At 32.1% G+C, this 19,287-nt stretch overlaps 1 protein-coding gene and 1 long non-coding RNA gene across 2 annotated transcripts in view; one reads left to right on the top strand and one right to left on the bottom strand.

Annotated features, from left to right (window-relative positions):
* The window catches only part of LOC118198846 (uncharacterized), a 30,667-nt gene extending 17,033 nt beyond the window's left edge, over nucleotides 1-13,634 (bottom strand). The window contains exon 1 of the long non-coding RNA XR_004759856.2: nucleotides 13,518-13,634. This is a non-coding gene — a long non-coding RNA (uncharacterized LOC118198846). The remainder of the gene's footprint in view (nucleotides 1-13,517) is intronic.
* The window catches only part of Syn (synapsin), a 377,780-nt gene that overhangs the window by 31,776 nt on the left and 326,717 nt on the right, over nucleotides 1-19,287 (top strand). The gene's annotated exons all lie outside the window — the stretch shown is intronic.

Below are 19,287 nucleotides of genomic sequence, written 5' to 3'. Positions count from 1 at the left end.
CAAAGTATATGTATAACTGTCTGATAGAAATTTTTTAAACTCTGCTTATGATAAGTCCCTAGAATTTTGCGTAAAACTGAATAAAAATATATATTTGAAAAAAATTTATATTAACTTACTTTTTTATTTTCTTATATTTTGAGGTGAAATGCGCGCTAGACTAACTTACATTCAAAACAAATTTTTGTTCCTTGATAATAAACAAACCAAGAACTGTTTTCATTCATTATGAGCTTTGAAGATGAATTTGTTTTTTGCTAAAATAACTTTCTGGTAATTGTTAGAAACTTCAGTTCGATAGTTAAACGAAAAACATTTTATGGTAGACAGTTTAGAATGGTAGAATTCAACATTATGTAATAGTTTACCTTTGAATTGAAGTGTGGATGGAGCTGTAGTGTCAAGAAAGCCATTATTTAAACAATACAAATGGTATTTACGCAAAGAAAAAGTCTCTTACATATAAAATGCAAATAAATTTCATGTCATAGGAACTCTTTCATGTATCCGTTTTAAAATTTCAGCTTATTAAAGATGTAGCTTTGATTACCTGTTTTTAAGCAAATGTACCTGTTTTCTACATGCAAATATATAATGAGTCTATTTTTGTAAGTCTAGAAGAGTTGTGAAGTGGAATATTAAATGTCTTACTAGAAAAATTTTAAAAATTCTCGTTTTTCCATATTTGAAAGAACTTTTCAGACTTTGATTGACAGTTGTGTTCCGGAATCAAATTTGAATAAAATTTATATTCTTCAAATCGTTTTACAGTTTTCATACCATTAATTAATCTCATATACCACATTCTTCCTAGAATTTCTCTTCCTCTGTCACTGGTTCTCCTCTTATTGCATTATAACCCCGGTATTCTCATACTTTAACTGCATTTACTAGCTTCTTAATTTTCACAAGAATAATTTAGTTTATGTAAACAAAACAAATAAGTCAATAAAATGAAATGACGCCTTAATTTATAAGTTAGCTCACACTTTCTGAAAGGTTGCATATCTAAAGAGAGATATATATACATATATATTTTTTTAATTTTTAGATAGTCATATAAAATTATCTCCTCTTCAAAAGAATTCTCATTAACAAATACTTTTCTTATAGGTAGGTTAATCTGAAAAATGCATTATCCCAATTGCGAAAAATATGGATGCGCTATTTTTGATATACCTGTTTAATGCGCCAGAGACACTATTTTTCATTACTTTTAATTACAGTGCTGCTTGTAATGAATGCAATGCTGCAATTTAGACAAAAGGAAACTTGTATCATAGGACCGATTTTAACACTTTAGAAGTAGTGTGTTTTCTTAATTCTCTCATCGATATCTTAGCTATTTCATTACACGTCTCTTCACAGGTGTTTTTTTGCACTGTTGTTAATTGCCTGGCAGAAGCAATTTTGTCAACTCCTTTACGAAGCTTCTTGCAGAACATTTAACTTAAATTTCTAAACTCGTATTTATAGGTTATCAGATATATTATTTCAGAATATCAAAGTTGAAACGTCTGAGGAAATAACTTCAGAGAACAGAAGGGATGGAAGAGTTATCCCATTTTGAAATTTCTTTCGAAAACAAAATGGTTTTTATGACAGTCATCAGAAAAGAATGCGCGTTCAATGAAGTAGCACTGTTTCAAAATTTTTAGACACATTACAATGATTCGAACGTTAAAGCCGTACGGGTAAAACGTAAGCTTCGGTGGATACGGATTAAAAACCTGAAAGAGAAGTTCCACCTATGGCTGGTGATTTGACTAATCCTCTCGCTTTTGTGGAATCTCCGATTATACATAATACTTCAGAATAATTTCAGAAGATACTCTCTTAACATCATGGATCTATTTCTGCAAACTAACCATTATGTGTAGGGAATAATTCGTAATCTCAACTACACACGGTTAAGCCTACTGCAGCAGTCGTAGCAACTATAATTATAATTTTTTCGAATATTTCAGAAGATTAAATGTAGATTTAAATAAATATAAGAATTTACTACACTAACAAAAACTCATCTCTTATTTGATTTGATCTTAGAAAGTTCTCCACCAAAGCATCGGTAGACAGTCTTTTTGCATACTGTAGTATGCTTTCTATAATCAAAAAATCCAGTCCAAAGCAATCGATTTAAATCAAGGAATAGCATCGCCGCTTAGAAAGCATGAGACTGATCAAAGTTACATTGAAGGCAGGACACATAGCTGAACACTAGCATACATTATATAAGGATATTATAGTAAAAATATTAAAACTGCACTTCACTGTGAAGGATATTTACGCTTTTAAGTACTCTGTTAGAATGTAATATATCGACATAATCTACACCTTCATTATTCGCAATTAAATTATATGAATATCTGGTTGATTAGTGTGATTCTTTCTGCAATTAAAATAACGTTGTATTTAATGTTCAAATAAAAGTTGTTAAAAGTGAGGCACTTACTGAACAATTGAAAAACTTTTTATCTGCATATAATTATTTAGTAGGACATCTAAAATTTACAGGCTAATCCTTACTAAAAAATACAAATAAATTAAACTGACAATAATAAATGACTATTGAGGTACATATACAAGATATAAAAACATATGCAAGATTTTTTTAAAGATAAAATTGCGCTTTAGCTGATTAAAATTTAATAGTTTTTAATACCTCTTTATCATACGAATTTATTAATATAGTTATTCTAATTCAAAAAAATTATTCTTAAAGGGAAAAAAAATTAAAGCGCAATTTATATGCAGAAGCAACTGTCTCTTAAAACACTAAAATGTAAAATCTGTTTACGCAGTGCGTTAAAAATCTAAAAAAGCGTTAATTCCGTTTTTTCCTCTTGGGTAATTAAAATCTTTAGCAACGCTTTAGAGTTCAGAATAGAGGCAAACAGTTTATTTAATTTATAATTAAGTTTTAGATATTCCATTTAATGATACATCAAATATTTAATTAGTGCCTTAAAAATGCTCATTTGGTATTTAAATTTTTCGTCTAAGAATACTGAAACTTACATACTTTCACATTTTTCATTCATAAATCACATTTTTAATTAAAACTGAAAGCTTAAAATTAGAATATATTTATAAACTGTTCATTTTACAGTACCATATTAAAATCTAATTATCTTTGTTGAAGAAAATCCAGCTTTTAAACCTGTATTACAGTGAAGTATAAATCCTACAATAGATGTTTTCTTTAAAAAAGCAGGAATAAGTGAAGTATTAATATTAGCAAGTAATTAAGTGAGGTATATAATGTTTTAGAGCGAGCCATTCAGGACTGACAAGGCATTTACTTGGTTTTCAGCTTACTACGAAAGCACTGTTCGTGTATGGGCTATTAGCTTTTTACAACTATTTTTTAATTGCAATTAAAATACATTTTGTGTATTGAAATCCAAGTTTAAAGCATTTAACTGTACAAATTCTCTGAAAACTCTTAAAAATCTCGTAATGTTACTAATAACATTGCAGGAAGAACAAATGCTTGATTTCTTATAACTCTTGCCTTTTAGTCAATTAAAGCATATTTGAAGTACTAAATAGATCATGAGACACCTATAGTTTGTAGGTTTATAATAAACAACTTAGTTTATAGCTTGTTTGTTATGGAAGTACTCTGAAGTTCTATATCACTTTACAGGAGTACCTTTGTAAAGTTTTTTGTAAGGGAAAATGGCTAATAGTTGCATTACACAAGGTTCAAACAATACGACCCCCATAAAGCTAGTACTCCGTTTACTGACCAGGAGCTGAGCTTTGGATGAGCTACTAGTGGTGGGTGGCTTTATACACCCACCACTAGTAACACTCAGGTTTGAGTGTATAAAGCCAATCTTGTGAGTCTTCAAGAAGAATAACAGTTAAATGGAGAATTAAAGCAAATGTAAATGCAAAAGACTGACTAACTACATTTTTCACGTCGATTCTGTTTCGTTTATTAAAATTAATTTTTTACATGCACAATCGATATTTATGAACTTCTTTCTCAAAATGATTTCCCCGAATATTTCTCCATAGACAGTTAAGTATTTTTCCATATAAGTTTTTCTTGCGTAAAGATGAATATTTTTTTTTCGCAAATACGTACACTTCAGTTTTAAAAGTTTTAAAATTTGCCATCGGAAAATATTTATGTAACTTTCATCTAATCTTTTCTTTTCAAAGAAAATTAATATTGCTGCACATTCTTACACATCTGACAATACGAGAGACAAATCTCCATCTACCAACACAAATACAAGAAACAAATTGCAGAGGGGAAAGCCTTTACGCGGGAACAAATAACGTTATTCATCTGACTTTCCTGACGGGGAATTGGCAACGTTCCTTCTTCTGTTTAATGATGAAGTTCCTTTGAGATTTAGGAGAACAGTTGCATGCGTTTTCTCTAGCATATCTGTGTACTTAAGACAGATCGAAGACTGCCTGCTTACAAGATATTGTGAAAAGAGTTGCATGGTTTTTTTTCCAAGCTCATTTGTGTATTTACTATAAATCGAACTGCCTACGGAAAAATAAAGTGAATTTGCTATAGAAAAAAATGCAATAGTTCAAAATCTTTCCAAATCACATCTTCTCTCTGCAGAAAATAGAACACTATTATTTATTGTCTTTAAAGACGTTAATATCAAATTTTTCTAACTACAATTATCGCAATCTTTATGTTCCTTAGTCTTCGTACTGCTTTTGCAATCTATTATTATTCAAAGAGTATGACTGATAAAAATAGCATAATTAACAATCAGAAAACACATTTTATCCATACATGGGATTGCATAAATTTAAAAAGCTTGAAAGAAAAGAGCCATAATTGATCAAAAATTAGTTTTACTTGGATCATGAGTAATGTCAGCTTTAATTACAGTACCAATTGTTGAATAACATAAGACACTTGGGGGTAAAACAATATTCGCAAGTGTGTTTGGAGAATAGTTCGAAAGTTTATTTGGAGAATAACATGTGGCAAAATTGCCCAAAGAAGCAATGGACAACATCCCTCTTAACAATGCTTACAATAACAAGAAATAGCAATACACACTCGAAAACAGTACGGCATTTTCCTTCTGCTACTTCTTTAATTCGGTTCTTAGTACCCTCTTCATTTCAGATAGTAAATAACGTGTAGCTGCACGTTTTCGTAAAAGTTCCATTCTTGGCCTATAAGTTAATATCAAAGTGGAGTGTAGATATGTTCGATGAGACTCTCCTATTGAAGATATTTCCTTTTCCACTTTAGGTCTATCAGGACAAATGTTATTGCCTTGTTAAAATTAAAGATGTCACTAATGATGCGAACATAAGGATATGCGTAGTAGTCAAGAATGTCTTTTTATACCTTAAAACATTGGGGGAAGACCATTTAAAGATGTATTCATCTTGTAAGGATTATGTTAATTTTATTAACAGGTAAATTTTAAGTTCTTTTCCTGTCGATTCTTAACTTCAACTTACTACTTCTGGCCAAAACGTAATTTTAGAATCACGTCTGAATACATAATGAAGAAGAGTGGTATTTAACTACGAAGTTCTTCGGTCTTAAGGAGAGAGTTACCGGGAATTCTGTCTATACTCGTCCGCCTTTTTATGCTACTCTCTCGTAAGCTATTATTACGCTCGGCCGTACTAAAGGCTCTTGATAGCTTTGCAGTCAATTAGCATTAAGGGGCCAACTCGGTTAGAATCTCAGAAGCTTCGGCTATATCTCTTTGGTTTAGATTAGTTTTAGTTTACTTCTTAGCCTCTTACGCTTAAGCCAAAGTGTCGACTTTATTGTACATTCCAAGACGGAGTTCTGTTAAATCTTATTTGAATAATAAAGGTTATTTACCTTTCCATCTTGTTGTTTCTTGTCACACAAAAACTCAAGCGATTATTCGCTTATCAGTTCTAAAGATTCTTCACTTTCAACTGTAACTTAGCATTTACAAAGTGAGGAACTTTACAATCTATTTAAATGAAAATCATCTTAAACATATACTGTGGGACATAATACAGGTACTGTATTTTTCTTTAAATCTGTGCAGCTGAAAGGTCAAAACTCACTGCATTTTGAAAAACTCGTTTATCATTTGTCCGAGTAAAGGGTTTTTAATCCCTTGCCTAGTTCTCCAGATTTATCCATTGCAACTATTTTTTCTTATCGAAACTAAAATTGCCTTTCAAAAGATAGTCCACTTTTCTTGTAGTAAAAACAAACTGAAGAACCATGCCAAAAACAAATTTAAATGGTTTTCCTTTCATTATCTGCTCGCCTTTACATTGATTCGGAAGTTCCGTACTTCGAGTAATATACACTGATGTAAATTTCAATCTTTTCTTCATTTAGAAAAATATATTCTCATTATTTATTTTCATGGCAAATAAATAATCTTTATATATCAACTCTTCCGTAACTGCCGTGGATGTTATGATGCTGTGGATGTAAAGAGTACCTATCTCCATCCATCTCAAACTACTCCCAGAATTACTGTTATAGGTATAACTTGGTTTGTCCATACAGAGGGCAGGCTGTCACTAATCTTGGTGAGATCTCATGATTAAATGTCCACATTATCCGCTCTCTCCTGTAATAAGCTGTTAAGAAGTTCGTTAATTTGAATCCCGTACCATGAAGATCTCCTTCGTGAAGCTTTGCACGCGGATAAAAACTAATTATAATTGTTCCTCTTGTTACAGCAAAAGCAGGTTTGAGCTTATTCATAATTAATATTTTGCTCTTCGGGCAGTTAATCACTGATAGCGATCATTTACAGTCATCGTTATTAACGCTTTCCTTGGTTTAATTTGGAAATGCTAAATTTGTGCTCAAAAAGAATTTCTGTGGACCGCGTACGGTCCACAATTAATAATACAATTTAACCACCGAGTTACCTCTATAATTATAATAGACGAACCTCAATTCAACTTCTGATTCTCCATCAGAACTTTATTGGGCAAATGTTGCAAGATGACGTTCTTAAATGTTGAAAAATCAATCAGAGTTTTACTGTTAGATCAAATGAGGTTTATCTAAACGTAATAGAAAAGATATAGCTAAGGAACTAGATAACATTATAAGTCAATCGATGTAATGCAAATGGTAGCTTTGTTTAGCTTTTACTTTTAAACGTTCAGACGATCCAAACATTCTAAATATTAATGTTTTGTGAATGACCTCCATTTTTGCGAAACTTTAGTTATACAGGTTTTTGTATAAAACAAAGCTTGTTAATCATTAATCTTTTCCAGTATTCTACAGTTTTCTTTGTTTTTACATTGCAAAAATCAAAAACGGTATATTTCTCTCCAGATTTCTATAAAATCTAGCAAACGTTCAGGTTTCAGTTTATGTTTTCAGCACGTCGTTTCCTCATATGCAAGTATCCTAAATGCATAATTTTTTTAAAGAAAAAGATTAGAATTTCTGTTACACATCTGCCTACTTCTCAAGCAAAAAAATTAAGAAACCATAAACCTTTGTTATTTATAATTTTCAATGCAAGAATAGTTACATATAATGAGAACACAAAACGGTGTTTTTTTTTCCTACTGATAAGACCAAACATAAATTCATCATAACTGAGAACTGTCCACAGAACAATGCACCCAACTGCGTAATCATGAATGTGATATGAAATGAAGACAGCAAGGCATATAAGAATTATAAATATATTTGAAATACCGTAATCTTTCTGTGTTTGCTCTTGGAATGCTTATTTCCTTTTATGAGTCATAGATTTTTGCAACAAATAGGTAGCCAGAAATGTAAAGGATTTATTATTAATCTACTTTCACTGTGCATTTTATGTGGTTCACTTTCCTCGTGCGTAAACATAAATATTATTAGAATAATTCTTTGTATTCTTTTTTTATTTTCGAAGTAATAATATCAAATTTAATTTATTTTTATTCATCAGTGAAGGCAGCATGGCTTCTATGATAGGCATATAGTCAAGGAATTTTAATACGTCTTATAAAAATTAGTTTTGTGATTTAATTGTTATAAAGAAGTTTAATGGATTTTGATGAAAAGGTGATCAGAATTTATAAAGTAAGTTTTTGTTGTAAGTTTGTAGAGACATTAGGTATTTTTTGGGAGCAGGATAGATGAAAAATTAACAACGCCTTCGCCGGGAATCGAACCGCGGACCTCTAGAATACCGGCCCAGTGTGCAGATCACCACACCAAGAAGGTGGGAGAAATACCTAATATACTCCTCCCTTTTAAAGGGCGACTGGGGATTTTAGGGGACCCAGTCACCAAATCCTGGGTGTGGAGAACCATCATCCAACACTCTTTTAGTTCGGGCAACAGTGTAGAGACATTAGGTATTTTTTTGAAAGCAGACGAGTTGAAAAATTAGCAACCGCCTTCGCCGGTAATCGAACCGCGGACCTCTGGAATATCTTCCCAGTATGCAGACCACCACACCACGAAGAACGGAGAAATACCTTATAAGTTTATTAAAATTCTCTACTTAAATAGGTCGTCCTTAACTGAACCAACCGGCTGCCCAGCAGGTAACGCCGTTAAATTGTAGTCGTTCGACCTGGACCGGACATTATCCCGATAAAAGCGCTACCTGCATTGGCATTTTCATCGTTTTTTCCACGTGTAAATTGAACAGTTTACCTCCACAGAGGTGCTCGCTACTTTAGGCAGACAGCCTTAGAGGGCTTTGCCGTAATCCAATTCTTTAATAAAGGAAAAAATTTAAACTTTGTAGGTTTTTCATTTTGATTTCCCTGTTGGCATGGTGTTATGGAAGCCGGGGGTTATAGACTTGGGTCTGGGTTAGTGTAGACGACCTTTGGATCTGTCCCCTGGGATTTCGCCATGAAAACTGGGATGGATCCTTTCCTTTTCGTAGATGTAATTCAGTCATTATCTGTGGTTCACCCTAAGCAGCGTGATAAGACGGCTAAATTTCGGATGACTTTTGACCATTCCTGTCGAATTTATGAAGTGTCAGGCAAGTTAGAACAACAGTAATGCAGTCATCTTAGATGGATATCTTAGACAGCATAACCCTAGACAGTATAGCGGCTAGCGAAGACTGACTGCTACTACGAAACCAAGGGTATGGGTTCAAGTCCCTCAAAAGGAATTTCAAAGGTCCCTCAATTTTGGAAAGAATTCAGTTTGAACACCTAGCAAGCAGCGGACCACAAGGCTGCATATATGTGTTTTCCCCTCCTCGGGAGGTTAATATCGGTCAACTCCTTGTGGCGGACTCTGCGAAGTGTTTTCAGTGAAGAGACGACTAAACGACCGTTGAATTCGGCCATTCCTATCAAGAAATTTCGAGGAAGTGTGCCATTGGGAAAGGAACATTTACTTCAGAGAAACTTCAATTTAACTATAATTTTTATACTGATTATTATGAAAAATCACCATAGACTGTTATTAAAATATGAACTAACATTTTCGCACAGTGTTTTGGTAAAATGTTAGCTGTCAATATAAGGCTGGAAATGCTTCATTTTTAAAATACAAATGACGTACGTACGCTATGTACCTGAAAAACGGTTAGATTAGATTATTTTAGTAGGGTAAAGCACGAAACGGCTATTTGCTTAAGAAGAGAGATGGCTTTCGCATAGGACTTTCTGAAGCAAACCGTCTCGTATTCACGGTATACTTGGGAAAAACCACAAAGTCTTCCCTGAGAACAGCCCGTTCGAGATCTCAACCCAAGTTTTATTACCAGTGTTCAGCGACGTTACCACTTATCTGCTAATGAGTCATCAGAGAAGCGGAAAATATGTGCTTAAAATTTGAGTTTCCAGCCGATACAAAACAAAATAGGTAATAAAACAATACTTAAGCAGAATTATTAGGAACTTTTCGCGATTTTTTGTTATTCCATGTGAAGAACTTTAGTTCAAGTTAAAATTTGCTTAAAGATCACCTTTTTAAAATTCATCTTTTTCGCAGCAGTTTTCAATGATGACTATAATAGGGACTAACAAAAATATTCTAACGATATGAAAAAAAGTCTGATCTAGCCTTTGGGCCTATTATGTTCTCATTATAATATCCGGATAATCTTCAACTGATGATGCTTTACCATTATGATGATAATTTGTTATTAACGATTTATCTTCAAACAAAAGTCGTCACTTCGTTTTCGTAAAGGGCATGTAAAAGTGCTGCGGAAGATTTATGCTGCGCCCTCCACGAAAAGCAGAATACCATTTTTTTTTACTGACATCCTATAATGGTTACTGGATTTCCCGATTCCTAAAATTAAGCACATATGTACCCAACGCGCCATTGAGAGTACATCAGTTAATAAATACATTACGAATGTTGTCTAAATAGAAAGAGGTTACGTTGGATAAACTTTGTATTCATTACATTGAATTTAACTGCCTAAGTTCGTAGTTACAAATAGAACATGTTAGGAGCCTTTAAATATAAGGCTGGAAATGCTTCATTTTTAAAATACAAATGACGTACGTACGCTATGTACCTGAAAAACAGTTAGATTAGATTATTTTAGTAGGGTAAAGCACGAAACGGCTATTTGCTTAAGGAGAGAGATGGCTTTCGCATAGGACTTTCTGAAGCAAATTATTCAGGTATTCAAGGTGACTCAATATGATTGTATGTTGTTATTCATCATGAGTTACTGCTTTTGTTTTCTGAGTTTCAATCTGTGCATTTGTAAACTAATGCGTTTATAAACTTAATGTAGATATGTTATATATAAAGTCCCTTAAGGAAAATATAATATATATATGTATATGTAATGATTCGATGGTGTAAATGACTTGTTGATTTCCAAATTGCGCACATAGACTGACAGAGCCGTGTGAATGGAAATTATGGGCTTGCAGACAGATGTGGATGAATCCAACATAATTTTATTAATGGATAAAACATTTTGGGAGACACAATATTTAATTCACACAGAATTATGGGTGCAGGTTCCACTCCACAATTTTAAAAACTTGGCCTAACTTCAAGCAATAGACGATACGGCTACACGAGCGGCGGGTACACGTAGAGCAGGAAATAAGGGCGAAAAAAAGAGAGAGCATAGTTGGATCGTAGTGGTATTCATAATAAACGTTTTCTTTAATCTGATTGACTAAGAAGTGTATGGAGTTTAGTAGGTTAAGATGGTATAATGCGGAATTAATTTTCAGATATGATGCAGTTTCGTAAAAGCTATAACAATTTTTAGAATAGAGAGGATAAAGTGTCCAAATTAAAAAGAGGGGTTAAGGGACTATTGTTAATTTAATATATAATTAATAGTTACATGTTTTTTATCTTACATATGTAGAACTTTAAGTGACAAAATCATAAATCTGTAGTCCATTAATTTATGAAACATGAAACATTTTACAAATAACAAGTATAAAAATGAAAGGTTAAAAATAATAGAATAATAAAGATTGTTTTAAACACGCTCTCAATCTTAATTAATCTAATTAAATCAAAAGCTCTTTTTCTGAAACTGTACAATACAAGGTAAAACTTTTGAACGGCATATAATAATAAAATTAATAGTGTCCTTGTCTGGTGTAGTAATAATAATAAAATTAATAGTGGCCTTAAATTTCAGTAAGTAACTTATAATATTGTTATGTAGAATGGGACAAATAGAGGTGATGATGTACATCATTGCTACAGTCAAACATACGGTTTCTAACTAAAAATATTTAATTGTTATAAAGGAACATAGGAAAAGCTATGTGGATTAAGCTGAATTTCTATTGAAGAAACAATTAGGCCACTGTGAAGAAAGAACCCGTATTTTATGATAATTTTTTATCCAACTCCCAAAGTTTTTTCTTTTTTCGTTTTAAAGAAACTGAAACATATACGCAAATAAGCAAGTAAAATGGGTTGTATTTCGATCTAATTCTGTAGGACCTGAAATATATATTTTCAATGTATCTGAACTTGTGTTTTATATATATAACAAAATGAGCCTTTCTCAAATTTCGAAGTCTACTTAGCAGCTCTTGAGAAGTGAGATTTCTTTTACTTTTCTTTTATTCCTTTTCAATGCAGACAATTAGCCAGAAATTAAATTTCTTTTGTTTTGTTTCTTCAGTTTAAAAAGAAAATTTACTTTAAGACTTTTCCACTCGACAACTTTCAGATTAACATGCCACTTCTTTTTCCTGCCTAAAAAAATAATATCCAATCCATCCTTGCCTACTCTCTCTCTCTCTCTCCTTTCCTCTCCATTCTACATCTCGGTTGGAATTCCAAATTCCATTCTGAGTGCAAAAAAGGTATGGGACATATTGTCTAAGTTTCACTGTTAGCAAACACGTAAGTTAATTAAATTAATTTCTGGCTTTTAATGTACATTATGTAAATTTTCATTATTTCATGTATTCTTAATATTTCATTTTAGTCTTATGAGAATATATTTTTGTATACTAGGTCTTCATTGTTTAATTGTTTTAAAGATTGCATTGTTTTAATATGATCAAAGGCGAAAGTGTCGGGGCGCAATTTTCTCAAGTAAGGAAATAAAACTCACTCTTATAATTATTATATATCCCTATGAGAAGATTGCATTTCAAACAGCCAATTTCTTACTGCTTCTAATTTAGCAATTTGAATAATTTTAACTCAGTCCTACTAAGCAGTTTTTTTAGTCTTGATTCTTACTTGAGGAAAAGACGGAACACTTTCCCATTTATTAATTGCTGGTAATTGATCGGAAATTAGTTTGTTCCCTTTGAAAAGTTAACTAATTTCCTGTCAATGGCGATAATTACTTAATTTGCTGGTTGCACTTTCGCTTTTAATTATTCTATTTGAATAATTCAATTTTAACTAGGCTAATGCGTAAAGTCATTTCAATAGAATTCTAACTTAACTGCTTTATTTTCAAAAGAGTCTACTAGAAATCTACTAGAAAATAAAATCTTATTTTATTACTTTGCAGCTTTAGAGAATGTATTAGGCAATTTAATATGAATAATTACCTTATTTACTTATATATATACATATATATATATATGAAATATTTATGTGCTTATATATCTAAATGCATGTTTCAAATTTCTATTAGTTTCACCTATGTTCATCTCTAGTATATGCTAATGATAATTTAAAATTCAACATGTATAAGCTATATATGTTCCTCATATTAATAGAGATCTTCTAATAAATCTTTAAATTCTAAAAAATTGTAAAACATCCAATAGAAATCTGAAAACATCAAAGAAACGATGGATGCATAAAATCTCTTGCCTTCTAGGTAAAATTATTACTTATATGTTCAAAGTATTCATCTTCATTCTCCATATATATAGATGCTATAGAATGTATGCTACAGGTAAAAAATGTATAAAATACATCCTATTAACATATGGCGTAAAAATTTAAAAAGACTGGAAATTGCTTAAATAGTTGAACTGCCCTGTACATTTATTTCATCTTAACGTTTAATTTAGATTATCTTCTGCTGCTGCATGCTATTGCATATAATTAGATTACAAGATTCGTTAATGCACTTAGTAGTTTGACTAATTACAGTTACAGACATACTTACAGTTGAGCCGTGAATTAAATTTTCAGCGGCAACTTTTCGCTCTATATTTCTTTCCGCCGTAGTGTTAATGTGTGAGCTGAGTTCATCTAGACATATTGATCCACTACCGACCATCTTGGGAAATAAGGAAGTAGTATCTTTTTATCGCTATAGCAGTTTCAGGTTACTTTCCCCCTCCAATAGATTAACTCCGCCTTTCTTTCAACGTTAAAAATTTAGAAGGCTATTAATAATGGAAACTCGATATTGGCTCTGTAGATATACATTGATTAAGTATACACCTCTGTATGTGTTAACATAATAAGTAGGTATAGATATAAAAATAATTCCAATAATTTAAAATCTAAATCGTATAGATATTTTAACGCACGCACACATTATTATAGTGATTTTCAAATTTAAATTTTCTGAAATGTATTTCTGTCATACTTTGTTGTTCTTTTTATTTCAGCTATTTGTTCTACATGCTTTGTGTTATTTACACATACGTTTTAGAATATCAAATTTCAATAGAATTTTCATAAGAAAAAACCCATTAAAACAGAAAACTTAAGGGGAAAAACTGATTGTTCAGTCCATCTGTCTCTACATAAAATGAAATATTTAATTTTTGCTCTTTTGCTTTCTGCAGCTGATAATATCGCTTAAATTCCAGAAATATTGCAATGGTAAGTGTACATTTTCATGATTCACACAGGAGATACGGAGGGAAATAAGATTTTTTAATTATTTAATTTTCACATCCGCGGACGGTATGGGAGTTAGCGAAGGATAACTACTATGTACTAGCCGAAAACCTTTAGAAATAAAATACTCGTAGAAAGATGTGGGATTGCCTCTTGTGTGAGACTCGACTGTAAGCGTATAGTTATCCTTCCTTACCAGCGGGTCTAAATTGGTCATTCCTACAATGTACTTTGCAAACATGCTATTAGACGAGAGGGCTAAGTGACCGATAATTCGATCATAGCTCGAACAAATGTTTTATCTAGCAAGTGCTTAGCTGTTGGGATAAAGAACGAAAAAGTATTTTATATTTTTTAAAAGTACTGAATTAGCTGTTAGTATAATCTACCAAATGAAATGATATGTAAAGTGAGGAATAAAATTTTATTTTTCTAAGTTAATTATAAGACCGAATTTTCCCCTTAACGATCATAAAATTATAATTTTTATTCTTATCCTGTGATAAGGTAGAAATTGGAGGAAAATTTTTATTCAAATATAAGAATTATCGCTCTTTATGATCTCCTTCAATCTATCTAAACCAAAATTCAAACTTCAGCAAAAACGTATTTTCAGAAAACCTTGCTGCATCCATGATGATATTTATCTAAGACTTTGTAGAGTTTTTAGACTTTTACCAGACATATTAGAGGCGAAATGGAAAACAGTTATTAGAGTAAAAATTCTTTTTTGCCAACTACTGCAAAATTTTTACTATCTACAAGCTGGAATTCGACCTATGCTTTTGGAACTATGTACTTCGTCTTTAGCTTTATCTCCAGTAACGTTGTTTAGTAAGCGTTGTAAATGCAGCATTTTATTAAAATTTTCCTATTTAAAAAAATAAAGAGGCAGAACATTCACAATATCTACTTCTATGCTGTGCAGAAAATAAAAATTTCTAACGGTGATGGTTTCACCTGGATTAAGTAAAAGAAATTCTTTTAACTCAGGTGAAATCACTGTTCAAGGGTGATTTCTCCTGTGTATACTTACTATATGAAATTTCCTTTCATTTCTTTTTTGTATTATCTACACATGCAAACTAGTTTCATGTACAATTTACTAAAAAACGTCTTTTGCTGAAATCGTACATATGTATATAACAGCCAAATAAATCTTGTGGTAATATTTCTACTAAAAGAGTATATTATTCTCAAAATTTATATGAATTTATATTTGAATACCCAAACAGATCTATACCTTAAAATTCCTGTTCTAAAAAAAGAAAGAAGTTATCCCTGCCTTTCCTACCTTAATTTTCTTTTAGAGACGAACTATTAGTTTAAACATCTTTTTTTTTTTAATGGGCATTTCATGGAATTCTAAAAATAAAAGTGAAGTAAATATGTAAGAGTCTTTCCTGCTTTTGTAGATAATTTTAGCTTAACTTTCAACGATAAGACGCGTAAGTACAGTAAGAATAAATGCTTTTTACCTCTCTCAACTATGGTTAACCATTTATTAAAGATTTACGCTATCTTAAGAAAGTAGAAAATAGTTATTGTTCAAGAAATTCGTTGTCGGACTATTTGTAACGCAAGGAAGCTTAATTTATGTACTATGTAATCACTCTGCTTTTTTTCCTCCACATTTCATTAATGTTTTCGTTAATAATTTGTATTGTTCAATACAGAAAGTGTTAAAACTCATTAATGATATCCTACCAAGCCAAGAAATTTATAGGATATTAAAAAATTATTATAAAAGTTTTATTCACATAATTATGCCTTGGAAAAGCGGTGGGCAAACTTTATTTAAATTTAAATTAATCAATTTAGTTAAGCTAAAAGAAAAGCAGCCGCCCAGACGGTATAATGGTTAGGGGAGCGTACTGCGGTACCGAAGGTTCGGTTCGAATCCCAGAGAAGGCACGGATATTTGTAAACGTATAGTGTCTTTGCGGCATGGGAGGCACTCTAAATATATGGCGAGCCGAAAGTCCTCTCGTGTGGTTTCGTGTTAGCGGAGAGGGATGGGAAACTGGCAATCATTCTTCCATGAAATGCATGGACTAGAGAACAAGTGCAAAAGAAAAAGAAGTTTCCAGCCCGTAGTTTCATTTCAGTTTTCTTATAATATTTATGTCAGGAATGTTCTCAACTAGAAACAAATAATATGTGGTCAATAATTAACTACACTAGATATTTTCAAATAGTCATGCGATGTTGGTTTAATATCGATGCCAGGCAGCGATTGAAGTTTTAGATATAGCCGACGTTTTACGTAGTACCCATCCATGCCAGGCAGTGAATGAAGTTTTAAGTATTGCCGACTGCGAATAGATTCAATAATGAAATATCTCTTGAAAACAAAACGAATTTGGCAATTGTCCGTCATGACGCAAGTGATATGTAGAAGTATGTAATTCTCCCGTAGAATTTTATTTTATATGGCTTTGATAAACGTTACATGAATGAAATTTATAAACTACACATTGAGAGTACATATCTAAACGGCAGGACTTCTGTATGACGTTCTCTTTCTCATGAAAATAATACATTTTTAGTCTATCAAACAGCAGATTCTTTTGATAATCGCGTAATGATATTAAGGGGTATTATAAGACAATCAATGAAATTGCAATGGAAGTCATAACTACCTAATATTTTCTTCTCCAGCTTTATAGAAAATGCTCAATTTTCCAAAATCTTTTTGAAATTTGGTTATACAGATTATCCTCGTCAGATCACTCCCTTAAGCATGTAAGAGAATAATACAGCGCTTTCAAACTTGCAAAGTATCGTATACAGGCTGCATCATGATCTTCAAATCAAATAATATCTGTTTTCAGATCAATAGTTTTCTATGCTTTAGAGATAGTTAATCAACTATAACTCGTTTTGTTAAGTAATCAACTATAACTCGTTTTGTAAAGTATGTCTTGTAAAATAAAACTTTGAAACTCTAGATTACTTATTCTGTACTTTTTAACATTTGAACTTCAGAAATAAAATTATTTTCGAAAAAAATGAGTCTGTTTTCTGAGTATCCTGATCTACACCGGTGAAATAATCTTTCCACCAAACCTTAAAGAACATCTTAGTACTTGTATTTTGATAATAATATTTCGTGAGTTTGCCGGGATCATTACAATAGTTACACGGCTAAGAATAAAGTAGTTTTCATTCATCTAAGGGAGTGTTCAACAATGACTATACCAGTTGTCATAGTCATAAGGCGTAAGCGCCAATATCTTCGTTTGCGCCCGTGGAACACGGTTTACGCCGTAACCATTCAGAGAAGATAAAGCTGCGCATACATAAATGTACAACTGGTTCAGAAAAATCCCAGAACGGATATCAGTTTGTGTTTGCTGCCCATTGACTGGTCGGTTTTTATACACCTTGACATAAAACTGTAAGCATAGAACATTTCGGTGAAGTCCTTATACCATTTTCCTGACATAACAACGGCTGCAACGGATGTTCGGCTTATCCAGTTGTGACTTTAAAGCCCTCGTCGATCGTTCCTTAACACTTGAAAGTGTATTTGGCCAGTAAGAAAAGATTTTTCATAATTCTAACAGGCTCGGTGGTTCTACAAGACTTTATATTCATTTCTAGATATTTTCAAAACTTATTTTAACTTGTACATTTATAGTTTAGTATTGTGTACAATGGAAAAAAACGTTTTGATTAAGAAAGTATAAAGGACAAATTTTGAAACTATGTTAAACTTTTAAATTAATGAAAGCGATCTACTACTGTTACAAATTACATTATCGAAATCAGAAAATGAATGTAGCAGATAATTTTTTAAACGTTTTTACATTTTTAACAAAATTATGTTACCATATTCTACCTATTCAGTACTCAACTAGATACACCATGTATTAATTATCATGCAGTAATTATGTTTTGCAAATTTAGGAAGACATTCTTTCTTTTGCAGACTGAGGGAGCAATTACAGTCTAGAAAATGTTAAATATGCTTGGCATGCTATCATATATCCTAGATTAGCAAATTCCTAATATCTGAATATTGTTTTGCTTTATTTTTATCAAAATTATTACATTTCAGGCGTACATTTAGATACTCGGATCTCAGAAGAAATAGTTTATTATATTTATTTTGACATTTTAAATTAATCTTCTGCCTTATAAGAAATTTCTAATATGATCTTTATCTAATCAATTTCTAATGTGACATCTGCAGAGACAACAGAATTATCAACTTATCTCACTATGTCACCGCAGCAGCGGCAACAGAGTTGTCAACATCTTTTGTAATATCACTGCACCAGAGACAGCAGAGTTATCAAATTATCTTTCAGTTTCGCCGCAGCGGTGATTGCGGAGTACAGAGGGTTAAGAAAAAGAGAGAAGTTTTAAAAGGAAAAGGTTATATAATTTGCTAAATATTTTTTTTTTTTCAAGTCAGAAAATCAGAAAAATTTTGAAAGTATGTCTTGTAAAATAAAAATTTGAAACTCTAGATTACTTATTCTGTAATTTTTAACATTTGAACTTCAGAAAATAAAATTATTTTCGAAAAAAATGAGTCTGTTTTCTGAGTATCCTGATCTACACCGGTGAAATAAATTAAGAGAATTTTCATATTTGATCTATGATCTCCAGAACTACTGTACAGATTTAATAAAATTTGGTGTGGACATAGGTTGATATAATACAAACAAAATAAAAATTCAACAGTTGTAATACACACACATATTCGTGTGTAACACACATGGGAGTCTGAAGGTTTGAAACAGCGGTTGCAGAAGACATAAAAGAAATGGGTTAATAGGGGGCATGGTCAACTCTTACTGCGAATTGCAATTGCCCTTACCAAATCGTCCCAGACATGCTCTATAGGGTTGAGGTCTGGAGATCTGGCTGGCCAATCCATCCGGCAAATATCCTCACTCTCGAGAAATTCGCTCTCGAAAAAAGAGCTCTATGTGGCTTCGCGTTATCATCCTGTAAGATGAACTCGGGGCCCCCTGCATCCCGGAAAAGGCGAACATATGGCTCCAAGATCTCATCCCTATACCTCACACCAGTCACAGAGCCTCTGTCAAAGACATAAAGAGGTGTGCGAT

This window comes from Stegodyphus dumicola, chromosome X1 (genome assembly GCF_044657685.1).
Source record: "Stegodyphus dumicola isolate Sdum_Otavi_A_Nest chromosome X1, ASM4465768v1".
Taxonomy (NCBI): Eukaryota; Metazoa; Arthropoda; class Arachnida; order Araneae; family Eresidae; genus Stegodyphus; species Stegodyphus dumicola.
The sequence above is the reverse complement of the archived record's forward strand: the minus strand, read 5'-3'. Positions and strand labels throughout refer to the sequence as shown.